General features: G+C 48.0%; 1 pseudogene; it reads left to right on the forward strand.

Annotated features, from left to right (window-relative positions):
* On the forward strand, positions 1–436 carry LOC105724659 (small ribosomal subunit protein eS19-like; annotated as a pseudogene).
* Positions 437–12,760: the final 12,324 nt, after the last annotated feature.

Here is a 12,760-nt window from a genome sequence, read left to right on the forward strand (position 1 = left end):
ATGCCTGGAGTTGCCGTAAAAGACATGAACCAGCAGGAGTTCGTTAGAGCTCTGACAGCCTTTCTCGAAAAGTCTGGGAGCTGAAAGTCCCTGAATGGGTGGACACCATCAAGCTGGCCAAGCACAAAGCACTTGCTCCCTACGGTGAGAACTGCTTCTACACGCGAGCTGCTTCCACTGCGTGGCACCTGTACCTCCGGGGTGGCACTGGGGTTGGCTCCATGACCAAGCTCTACGGGGACATCAGGGAGACGGTGTCATGCCCAGCCCCTTCAGCCGAGGCTCCAAGGGTGTGGCCCGCTGAGCCCTCCAAGCCCTGGAGGGGCTGAAAATGGTGGAAAAGGACCAAGATGGGGGCCGCAAACTGACACCACAAGGACAGAGAGATCTGGACAGAATCGCTGGACAGGCGGCAGCTGCCAACAAGAAGCATTAGAACAAACCATGCTGGATTAATAAATTGCCTCATTAGGGGGGAAAAAAAAAGGCACAATTCTGGCCGGGCGCAACAGCTCACACCTGTAATCCTAGCACTTTGAGAGGCCAAGGCTGGCAGATCACAAGGTCAGGAGTTCAAGACCAGCCCCACCAATGTGCTGAAACCCTATCTCTACTAAAAGTATAAAAATTAGCCGGGCATGGTGGCATGCCTGTAGTCCCAGCTACTTGGGGAGGCTGAGACAGGAGAATCGCTTGAACCTGGGAGGTGGAGGTTGTGGTGAGCTGAGATCACACCATTGCACTCCAGCCTGGGAGACACATCAAGAGACTCCATCTCAAAAAAAAAAAAAGCCACTATTCCAAACTGCTTGCCACTCCCTATGTGATAATGTTTTGTGATTTAAAAGATGTCAAAATCGAGTCACTTATGACAAGTGACTCAGCCTACAGTGAAACTGCTGACCCCTCAAAGTGTACAGTGGACGGAGGTGCTAAGGTTAACACCTGCTGTGGTCGGACACCCCCAAAACCTATCAAGAAAGAGAATCCAAAAAGCAGCTGAGATATTGGCCATGGAGATTTTTGCAGAGGGTTATGAACACCATGATAAACTGACCATCACTGGGCGCCACGGCTCATGCCTGTAACCCCAATGTTTTGGAAGGATGAAGTAAGGAGATTGCTTGAGCCCAGCAGTTCAAGATCAGCCTGGTAACACAGGGAGACCTCATCTCTACTAAAAATTTAAAAGGTTGGCCAGGTGCAGTGGCTCACACCTGTAATCCTAACACTTTGGGAGGCCAAGGCAGGCGGATCACAAGGTCAGGAGATCGAGACCATCTGGCCAACATGGTGAAACCCTGTCTCTGCTAAAATACAAAAAAAAAAAATAAGCTGGGCTTGGTGGTGTACGCCTGTAGTCCCAGCTACTCTGGAGGCTCAGGCAGGGGAATAGCTTGAACCCAGGAGGCAGAGGTTGCAGTGAGCTGAGATCGTGCCACTGCACTTCAGCCTGGGCAACAGAGCAAGACTCCGTCTCTAAATTTAAAAAAAAAGTTAGCCAAGCATAGTGGTGTACGCCTGTAGTCTCAGCTACTCCTAAGGCTGAGGTGGGAGGATCGCATGAGCCAGGGAGGTTGAGGCTGCAGTGAGCTATCATAGCAGCGCTGCACTCCAGCCTGGGTGACGGAGTGAGACCCTGCCTCAATTTAAAAAAAAAAAAAAAAAAAGAGGCCTCTTTTTCATCAGGCAACCACCAGAAGCTCTGCTGGGAGAAGAGCCCGGCCCCTACCCCCTCAGCCCCCAACCCTTCTTGGCATTCCAAGGGAAAACAGCAAGGCCATCCCAGAGATACTGGAGCTACTCCCTGTGGCCTGTTCTTCCTCTCTCACTACTGCCTATGTGTTGGTGTGAAAGCCTCTTCATAACATGAATTTGCAAACATTTAATTGCCCATTGAGTCATCCCTCCCACCCCCAGCTCCCAATCAAAGTTAGCACAACTAGGCGGATTCGCACCTGACACAAGAAAAACTATGTGACCGCTGGGCGCGGTGGCTCACCTTTGTGAGTGAGATCCCGCCACTACAAAAAATCAAAACTTAGCCAGACATGGTGGCATGCACCTGTAGTCCCAGCTACTCAGGAGGCCAAGGTGAGAGGATCACTTGAGCCCAGGAGATCTAGGGTGCAGTGAGCCGTGATGGCGCCGTGAGCCGTGATGGCGCCACTGCACTCCAGCCTAGGTAACAAGAGTGTGACCCTGTGTCCAGATAAATAAATAAATAAATACTACATGATCCTGGGCAGGCAACTCTCTCTCTCTAAGCCTCAATGAGATCATTTATAAGATGGAATCATTACAGTACCTAGAGGATCAGTGTGACATTTAAATGTGACTGAAGGCCAGGCCCAGTGGCTCACCTTGCATGGTGGCTCATGCCTGTAATCTCAGCTACTTGGGAGGCTGAGGAAGGAGAATCACTCGAACCCGGGAGGCTGAGAGTGCAGTGAGCCAAGATTGAGCCACTGCACGCCAGCCTGGGCAACGGGGCAAGACTCCATTTCCAAAAATACATAAAAGTAAACAATAAATAAATAATAATACAATAAAATAAAATAAAGAAAGAAAAAGGAAAAAGCCTTGCCTGCCACTTTCAGTCAACAGAACAGAAGACATGCATCTTCAGAATCAGGAAGCCCAAAAATCCCAAATTCCTGTAGTTCCAGCACTTTGGGAAGCCGCAGCAGGCAGATCACCTGAGGTCAGGAGTTTAAGACAGCCTGGCCAACATGGCAAAACCGCGTCTCTATTAAAAATATAAAATTAGCTGGGTGTGGTAGTGGGTGCCTGTAATCTCAGTTTCTCAGGAGGCTGAGGCAGGAAAATCACTTGAACCTGGGAGGCAGAGGTTGCAATGAGCCGAGATCATGCCACTGCACTCCAGCCTGGGTGATGGAGCGAGACTCTGTCTCAAAACATATTAATAATAAAATAAATAAATAAATGTGACAGTGCGTACACCAGCAAATGCTTTGCGTCATGCCTAGCACATAGTAAGTGCTCAGTAAATTAAAAAATAAAGCAGTGTTAGCCTCCCTGGAAGTTACTTCTCCCCTGGCAGCCCTTACTGCTCACTCTCGTCACCAACCACCCTCTTCAGATTACCAGAAGCAGCCTGCTGTCAGAGAAGAGGCGAAAACCCAGCATCTGAAGACTGAAATTGCATCCCAGCTCCACCAGCTGCCAGCTGTGTGTCCTTGGCCATTCAGCCTCTCTGTTCTTCAGCTTCCTATGTGAAGAATTGGGATCAGCATAGTAGCTGCCTCTTAGGCTTGTTGTGAGGATGAAATAAGAGCACAGAACGTGCACAATACATGTTCAAGTTATTATTACTCCTACTGTTATTACTGCCATACTGTCTTCCACAGCCGCCCTGGTTCCAATTCCTACAGATTCAACCTCCTAAAGCCTCTCACAGCCGTCTTCAGCCTCCATTTCCCAGGCCTGGACTTTCCTATCATTTCATGCCTCTATTAGGGGCTCCTTAAAACAGATTGTCAGGTTGGATGTGGTGGCCTGAGCCTGTCATCCCAGCTACTCAGGAGGCTGAGACAGGAGAATGGCTTGAACCTGGGAGGCAGAGGTTACAGTGAGCAGAGATCACGCCATTGCACTCCAGCCTGGGCAATGGTGCAAGACTCAGTCTCAAAAACAACAATGACGACAGCAGATCTCCAGTCCCCGCACCAGAGTTACTGATTCAGTGGCTCTGCAGCAGCCTGAGAATGTGCATTGTTAGCAAGTTCCCAGGCGATGACTGTTGCATGTAAAGTTTCGGTGCCGCAGAAGTAGCACTTGAATACAAATTTCCTCAACAAGGCGATTTCCTTCTATAGAAGGACGCAGCTCACAGATGGAACAACGGCACGCACACACCTGGACAAGGAAGGAGAGAGGGTTCTTATTCCTGATGGAGGTCGCCTCTACTGCTGTGTTGGTCCCCTATCGGCTAGGCTTAGACTGCACAGTCTAGGCTAATTCTGATTGGCTATTTTAAAGAGAGCAGGGTTCCGTAGAAGCCTGAGTGGCGGGGTGGGTAGTTTGGCAGGAAGGATGGTTACAGGACAGGTCAGAGAAGGTAAGCAGGGGTGACTCAGGTCAAAACAGGTGACCAGGATGAGTTAGGATGGAGCAGGGGACCAGGGGAACAGATGTGATTAGAACTGGTGACCGGGACGAGTTAGGATGGAGCAGGGGACCAGGGGAACGGATGTGATTAGAACTGGTGGAAATGGTTGTTTATGGAAACTACAGGGAAGTCAAACTTTAAAATGGAGGACAAAGAACTGAACATACTGACATGCTGATTCCTTTAAGAGAAATTTAGAGCTCATTGTACCCAACATGACCACGCCGTCAGTCCAAGAGTCACAGCTTGACAACCTCTGCTTCTGAGCTCTTCCCGGTTTCCCTCATGCAGAGAGGTCTTTTCTCATCTAACCCTTCTCCAGGCTGGTGGCCTCAGGGCTGGGGGGATTTTACAGGTGGAGATCAGTCCAGGACTGTCAGAGCCTGGGATTGTGAAAAGGGGCTGCCTCTGGCTCCGGGGTTTGTTCTTCACCCTGGAATCTGCTGTTTTGCACCAGCCAAAGTCAAGGTGCTCCTAGGTCCTGAAAATCCTACCCCCTGGTTACACACACACACACACACACACACACACACACACACCACATGCCCCTCCCCAATTATTCACTCCAAAAGTCCCGTGCACACGCATGACACTGTCACAGTCCCCTCCAAGCACCCACACCCTTCCCCACACAGGCCAGAGCTCACCCACCCTCAGGATTCATCCCTGACAGCCCTGCATCCCTTTCTTCACAGATGCTTCACTTACCCTCTTCTCTGCTCTGAAATTCCCTCAAAAGCCTTCACTAGTAAATTTTCTAAATCACAGTAATTATCTCATTACTTTGATATTAATAGACGTCGCTGGGCAGCAAGGAGCCAATTGAAAGGAGCCCAGGCCCTGTGTGTGGGGAGGGTTGCTGGAGGCAGCCCTGCGTGAGTGCTGGTCGGGCTGCAGCTCTGTGGCTCACCCTGGCCTGCCTGCCTGCCTCCCCAGCCAGCCTGGGCTCTGGAGTGCTCTTCCCAAGTCAGGGAAAGTCCTTGAACCACCCACTTCTGAGAAACGGTGAAAGAGAGAAGGAAGGAGGAAGAAAGGAAAGAAAGAAAGGGGCCAGGCACAGTGGCTCACCCCTGAAATCCCAGCACTTTGGGAGGCCAATGTGGGAGCATCACTTGAGCTCAGGACTTCGAGACCAGCCTGGGTAACAGTGAAATCCCATCTCTACAAAAAATCAAAAATTAGCTGGGCATGGTGGTGCACACCTGTAGTCTTAGCCACTCAGGAGGCTGAGGTGGGAGGATCTCTTGACCCCGGGAGGCAGAGGTTGCAGTGAGCCGAGATTGCATCACTGTACTCCAGAGTGGGTGACAGAAAGAGACCCCGTGTCAAAAAAAAAAAAAAAAAGGCTGGGCATGGTGGCTCATACCTGCATACCTGTAATCCCAGCACTATGGGAGGCTGAGGCAGGTGGATCACAAGGCCAGGAGTTCGAGACCAGCCTGGCTAATGCAGTGAAACCTAGTCTCTACTAAAAATAGAAAAAATTAGCGGGGCCGTAGTGGCACATGCCTGTAGTCCCAGCTACTCACTACCCGGGAGGCTGAGGCAAGACAATTGCTTGAACTTGGGAGGTGGAGGTTGCAGTGGGCCAAGATCGTACCACTGCACTCCAGCCTGGGCAACAGAGCAAGACTCTGTCAAAAAAAAAGAGAGAGAGAAAGAGGGAGGGAGGGAGGGAGAAAGGAAGGAAGGAAGGAAGGAAGGAAGGAAGGAGGGAATCGAGGCAGGAATCGAGGATGATGAGGTTCAGGATGCACGCACTGAGTCCTTACTAAGTACCAGATGCCTTCCTTGCATTATCCTTCCTCATCCTCACGACTGTTCTCTATGATGAGGCCTCAGGGGGCTGCATTTCAGCTGGGGAAACTGAGAGCTTAGCTGATCTGCCCAAGGACTCACTCTCAGTAGCAGATCCGGATTAACGAAGGTAGGCCTGACTCCCAAGCCTAACCTCCTGGCCATGAGGCTCTTCTGCAAGCGCCCTCCCCTCTAGGCCTCAGTTTCCTCATTCATCACTGTCACAGAGGCTCTTGATGAGGGCTCACTGAGAGCCAGGCACAGTTTGCCACCTGGTCCATTGCACTTACTCGTATTAATGGCATTTGAATCTGTGACCTGTTATAACCACAGGGCCACGCTGCCTTGGTTCCACCTGCCCATTCTCACATTGATGGTAAGTGAGTTTCCAAGTCCAAGGCTCTCCGGGAACACTGCAGACTTCCTCCACAAACAGGATGGGGAAGAGAAGATCTCGGCAGAAAGGCACCCGGGGCAGGACAGGCCAGGGCTGAGAGTGATTGGGCAGCCAGAGACCAGACTAGCCAAGCTGGTCAGGGTCAGGGTGGGGGTGCAGAATACAGGATCCTTTGTCAGGGCAGAAGCTGCAAACCGTCCCATCCCCACCAACTGACTCCAGCTCCAGCCCAGTGATGCCTGATGGGGGGTGGTTGCTGAGGGCTGCCCACCTGCTCTGCCTCCTGGGATGAGCCAACCCGAGACCTCCCAGGCCTATCTGGCTAACACATCCTCAGGCTCTGACCACCCCTGGGACTCCTCTTGACAGGCTGCAATTGGCCTGGAGTGTGGCCAGCCTGTCAGGGTAATAATCATAGCACCTACCTCACTGGATTATTTTGAAGATGACATGAGTTAATATTTGTAAAGCACTTAGATATAACAGTGCTTGCTACATTTTAAGTGCCATATAAGTGTTTGTTAAGGAAAATAATGAAATTAAGTATTTTGCGTTATGAAGGATCAGAATCTGGAGATGTGGAGTTAGGAGACGCACAGCCCTCACCACTGACCTCAGCGCAAGCGGCTCTGGGGGGCAGCGGTCGCCCACAGTCCCTGCTGAGCGGCTCAGAGCAGCTGAGCGCAGCATCGGAAGCCCTCCCCTTCCTTCCTCTTACTGTCGGGCTCCAACCAGAAAGGTCGACATGTTGGCACACGTGTTTTATGGGTTTTAAAAATACCTTTTAGGGCTATTTACATGGTAAAGCCTTTTTAATAAAAGTGATATATGCACATTAGTAAGACATCGAAGACTTGTGGAAATGTCCAAAGAATAAAGCAACAAATCATTCAAAATTTTGCCACCTGGGAATAAACCATGTTAACCCTCAGAGAATCTCAGTCATCTCTATGTAGATTAAGGGGAGTGAGAGAGAGACTTTTACTTAAAAGGGACTCTAATTATATATGTTGATAGAATATAAAGAATAAGGTATTACTATACTTGACTTTTATCTTGAATTTAACAGAAGAAAAAAAATCAAAACTAAAGAGGGCCTAGCACGGTGGGTCACGTCTGTCATCCCAGCACTTTGGGAGGCCGAGGCAGGCAGATCACCTGAGGTTGGGAGTTCGAGACCAACCTGGCCAACATGGTGAAACCCCATCTCTACTAAAAATACCAAAATTAGCCAGGTATGGTGGTGGGCCCCTGTAATCTCAGCTACCCGAGAGGCTGAGGCAGGAGAATTGCTTGAACCCAGGAAGCAGAGGTTGCAGTGAGCCAAGATTGCACCACAGCACACCAGCCTGGGTGACAGAGGGAGACTCCATCTCAATCAATCAATCAATTAATTAATAAAAATAAAAACAAAGAGATTGCTGAGCAGCACATAATAAAAGCTCCTAAAGATTTCCTGTACAGTTTAAGATATGTATAGCATTATCTTATATATGTATTAGATATAATTTCAATCTCCTAATGAAAATCATTAAGGGTCAAAATCAGATTTTTTAATAGAGATTTCAATTTAGGGCACTATTGACTCTTTTTCGTTGTTGTTTTGTTTTTTGTTTTTTTTTTGAGACAGGGTCTCATTCTGTCGCCCAGGCTGGAGTGCCGTGGCAGAATCTCAGCTCAATGCAACCACGGGTTCAAGCGATTCTCTTGGCTCAGCGTCCTGAGTAGCTGGAACTACAGGTGTGCAACACGACACAAGGCCTTTTTAATTTTTTTTCTGAGAGAGTGTCTCTCTCTGTCACCTAGGCCGTAGTGAAGTGACATGATCTCGGCTCACTGCAACCTCCATCTCCCAGGTTCAAGCGATTCTTGTGCCTCAGCTCCTGAGTAGCCGGAACTACTGGCATGTGCCACTGTTCTCTATACAGGCACATCAGCGTGACAACTATGTGCCCCTCGTTGTTTGATTGAGTGGATGTAATCGTCATCCCCGTTTCTTACTATGCTTTTCCCATTCCATCCTTCATTCTGACACACACGTGGGTTGCTGGTTTCTCTGCAGAGCTTTTGTGTGCTTGGCTTTGCTGTGCTTCATTTTTCCTTGGGCTCATGGTGCTGGTGCTCTATTCACAGGGCGCTGTTGCCTCTTAGGATGCTCGAGTGGCATCTTGGCTGGATATTCCTGGATCCCATGTTTTCTCCTCCCAGATTCTGTAAACGCCATTATTCCATTACTTTCTGCTGTTTAAAGTTTCTGGGAGAAAAGAATAAGGCCAGCATGAGTTATTTTCCCCTTGTATCAGTGACTTAATTTATGCTGGAGTCTCATTAATTATAACACTTCCAGAAATATAATTATAACACTTTTAGAAATAAATCATTTTTAACAGTGCATGTGTTTTAAACCTAGCGAATGTGACAATTTCAGCAGTTTAACACTGAAATGTACCAAAAACTTCAAAACGGAATCACTCACACACAGCTGATGGGAATGTAAAATGGGGCAGCCCCTCTGGAAAATAGTTTGGTAGTTTCTTTACAAATTGAACATGCAAACTCGCAACTACCACTCAACCCAGCAATTGCACTCCTGGGCATTTATCCCAGAGAAATGAAAATTTATGTTTTTATCAAAACATCTACATGAATATTTAAGCCAGAATCAAAAGTATGTACCCTATGATTACATTGATATGTCATTCTGTTTTTGAGACAGGGTCTCATTCTGTTGCCCAGGCTGCAGTGAAGTGGCACAATCTCGGCTCACTGCAACTTCCACCTCCCAGGTTCAAGGAAGTCTCCTGCCTCAGGCTCTTGAGTAGCTGGGGCTACAGGTGTGCACCACCACACCTGGCTAACTTTTGTATTTTTAGTAGAGATGGGATTTTGACATGTTGGTCTTGAACTCCTGGCCTCAGATGATCCATCCACCTCAGTCTTCCAAAGTGCTGGATTACAGGCATAAGTGAATGTGCCCAGCCATTTATGTGACATTCAGAAAGGGCAGAATTATAGAAACAAGAAAACAGATCAGTGTTTGCCCAGGCTGGGACTGATTATGGTGGTGGCTACATGACCAAATGAGTCCGTCAAAATGCATCCAATGTGTACTCAAATGAGTGAATTTTACTCTATCAACCTTATACCTTAATAAACCTGACTTTAAAAAGAAGAATCACCTAGCGCTTTGGGAGGCTGAGGTGGGAGGATTGCTGGAGGCCAAGAGTTGGAGGCCAGCGTGGGCAACAAAGCAAGACCCCATCTTTACAAAGGAGGAGGAGGAGGAGGAGGAGAGGAAGAGAAGAAGAGGAGGAGGAGGGAGAGGAAAAGGAGAAAGGGTAGGAAGAGGGGGAGGGAGAGGAGGAGGAGGAGGGAGGGGAAGGGGAGGGGAGGGGGAGGGGGAGGGGAGGAGAAAGAGGTGGGGGAGGAGGAGGAGGAAGAGAAAAAAAATTAGCCAGGCATGGTGGTGTGTGCCTGTAGTCCCAGCTACTTATGAGGCTAAGGCCAGGGGGAATCCCTTGAACCCAGGAGTTTTGTACCACTGCACTCCAGCACTCCAGCATGGGTGATGAAGTGAGACCCTATTTAAAGAAAAAAAAAAGGAAGGAAGAAAAGGAGAGAGAGAAGGAAGGAAGGAAGGAAGGGAGGGAGGGAGGGAGGGAAGGAAGGATCAGCATAGTCTTTACATTTTTGTCACCATCATTTCAAGAAATATATTTGAAAAGCATGAACTACGTTAAACCCCAGTTACTTGGGCTTCTAGGACATGCTGTTACTGACTTCTGTCTCAGTGCAGTTGATTTTATTTTTAGCAGGCAGTAAAACATTGTTTCTATCCTGGCTGCACATTTTCCCTTACTTAAAGATGACTCATAGAATTCTTTATTTATCTTTCTACACTGAGTAATTTCTTTTACTGCTTAGTTGGAAAACACTACAAGCTTTTACCACATTTAATGGCAAACATTTTCCTGCTCATTCAAACAAAACACCATGTGCTCTTTGTAAATAGTGCTGACCCAGATTCACATCCATCATTGCAAAATTCCACATTTAAAACAAGGAAACAGTTTGGTGGTTCATCTGTTGTTGCTCTGTTTCTTTTCTTTCAGATTATATGGAAAGCACAAAGTGCACAGTAAATATATATTTTGATATATCCTAGGCAGCATAGTTTGCAGTTAAACAGCTTGGATGGGTGGATGCCTTCATATAAGAAATTTTTTAAATAAAATAACTGGACAAGATAGATGCGTTGACTCTGACCTATAGACGTAATAATATATTTTCCGTTTTGCTAACTAGGATGTATAAATCCATTCACTGTTCAAATTTAAAACTACAGATTTCATTTATTTATTATTTTATTTTTATTTTTTTCTTATTAAAACTCCAGGTTTCCCCCTCCCCCCCTCCCCCCCTCCCCTTCCCCCTCCCCTCCCTTACCCCCTCCTCCTCCACTCCCTTTCCCCCTCCCCCCCCTTACCCCCTCCTCCTCCCCTCCATTACCCCTCCCCGCCTCCACTCCCTTCCCCCTCCCCCCTTCCCCCTCCCCCTCCCCTCCCTTGTCCCCCTCCGCCCTTGCCCCCCTCCTCCTTCCCACTTCCCTCCCTTCCCGCCCTCCCCTTCCTTCCCTCTCTTTCTCTCTCTCTCCCTGTTTCCTTTTTCTTGCTGATTTTATGCAAAGGGCTGGCATTCTCATTGCTCTTTTTTCAGGATTAATCCTTACTTTAATAAAGTTTTCAAGCAAAAAAAAAACCCCAAAAAACAAAAAACCCTCCAGGTTTCAATTAAACAAGGCAGGCTGCATTTATGTATCCCTTCCCTATCCATACCTCACCAAAATGAGAAAGAGATTTTTAAAAGAAATTTTTAAAAAGGCATACATCCATGGGGACAAAAAAAAGGGGGGGAGGGAGACAGTAGCCAATGAGAACTGGCAACAAAATTTTGGATGCTTGAAAACTCACTTAGCAGACAGGAGAAAGTTAGATGTTAGCCAACTGCAGGTGGAAACGCCAGCAGGAAGCAAGGCAATCGATTCCCTGTGCAGAGTTTGGGCAGGCTCAGGAGTCAGCCACGGCAGCTGTGAGCGAAGGGAGAAGATGAGCGCCTCACCCTTGGAGAGACCCAGAAGCCATGTCCCTGAGCCCTCAGAGCACAGGCAGCGAAGAGTGAGGTTGAGACACCGCATAGGAAATGGGAGGAGGTCAAAGCTGACAGATCGAAAGCTGAAACCGCACAGGCTCCTTGCCTGCTTAGCTCCCAGAATGCTGGCAGCAAGATTTAACCCCACCCTGCACCCCCCAGTAGGATATTGGAGATTTTTTTTTGTGGGGAAACCACCTGACCCAGGAGAAAAGCCTCGCAGATATTGACATATGACCGGGTTGTTACATGGTCACCCTAAGGAGAGGACCACTATACAAGAAGGTTCAATCCTCACTTTCCAAAATATGAAATCAATAATTAACGTCTAACATTGAAAAAGAGGCCGGGCATGGTGGCTCACATAATCCCAGCACTTTGGAAGGCAGAGGTGGGTAGATCACTTGAGGTCAGGAGTTGAAGACCAGCTTGGCCATGGTGAAACCCATCTCTACTAAAAATACAAAAATTAGCCAGGTGTGGTGGTTGGTACATGACTGTAATCCCAGCTACTCGGGAGGCTGACGCAGGAGACTTGCTTGAACCTGGCAGGTGGAGTTTGTAGTGGGCTGAGATAGCGACACTGCACTCCAGCCTGGGTGACTGGGTGACAGAGTGAGACTCTGTCTCAGAAAATAGAAAAAGAAAAGAAAAAGAAACCAGTAAGCAGTAGTATCAGCATCTTTTTATAAGTATGGAGATAAATAATAAGACACAGCTGGAGACGTGGTTTCGGGGAGGAGGTAACAGAAATGGGATTGGGGGGAGGCTCAGGGCTGCTGCCTCACATTGCAAGCCTTCCAATATTTGGCTTTGAAAACTATGTATTGTGTTTTTTTAAAAAAATCCTCCTTCCCCCTAGGCCAGGTGAGGTGGCTCACACCTGTAGTCCTAGCACTCTGGGAGGCCGAGGTGGGTGGATCACCTGAGGTCCGCAGTTCAAGACCAGCCTGGCCATAATGGTGAAACCCCATCTTAAAAAAAAATTTTTTTTTAAATCCTCCTTCCCCCCAAAAACCATGAGGTAAAATCGTGTGAGTGAACCGGCGTCGTCTGGGAAAACAAATTGAGGGCTCAGGCCTGTTCAGAATGGTTACCTGGAGAAGTGGAAGAGTTCTGTGACATCCACCACACTTTCCTTTTGAAATCCTCTGCTGGGGATTCCACAGGGGCTCATTTTCCAACGGTGTTTAAAATCATTCACTCTTTGTTCACCAAAAGGATTTTATTAAACACATCTTTGTTTTGCAAAGTTTATGAGTAAAAGGGTCTTATGATTAGTAGAT

This window comes from Aotus nancymaae, unplaced genomic scaffold (genome assembly GCF_030222135.1).
Source record: "Aotus nancymaae isolate 86718 unplaced genomic scaffold, 86718_ANA_hifiasm-v0.15.2.pri h1tg000001l, whole genome shotgun sequence".
NCBI lineage: Eukaryota > Metazoa > Chordata > Mammalia > Primates > Aotidae > Aotus > Aotus nancymaae.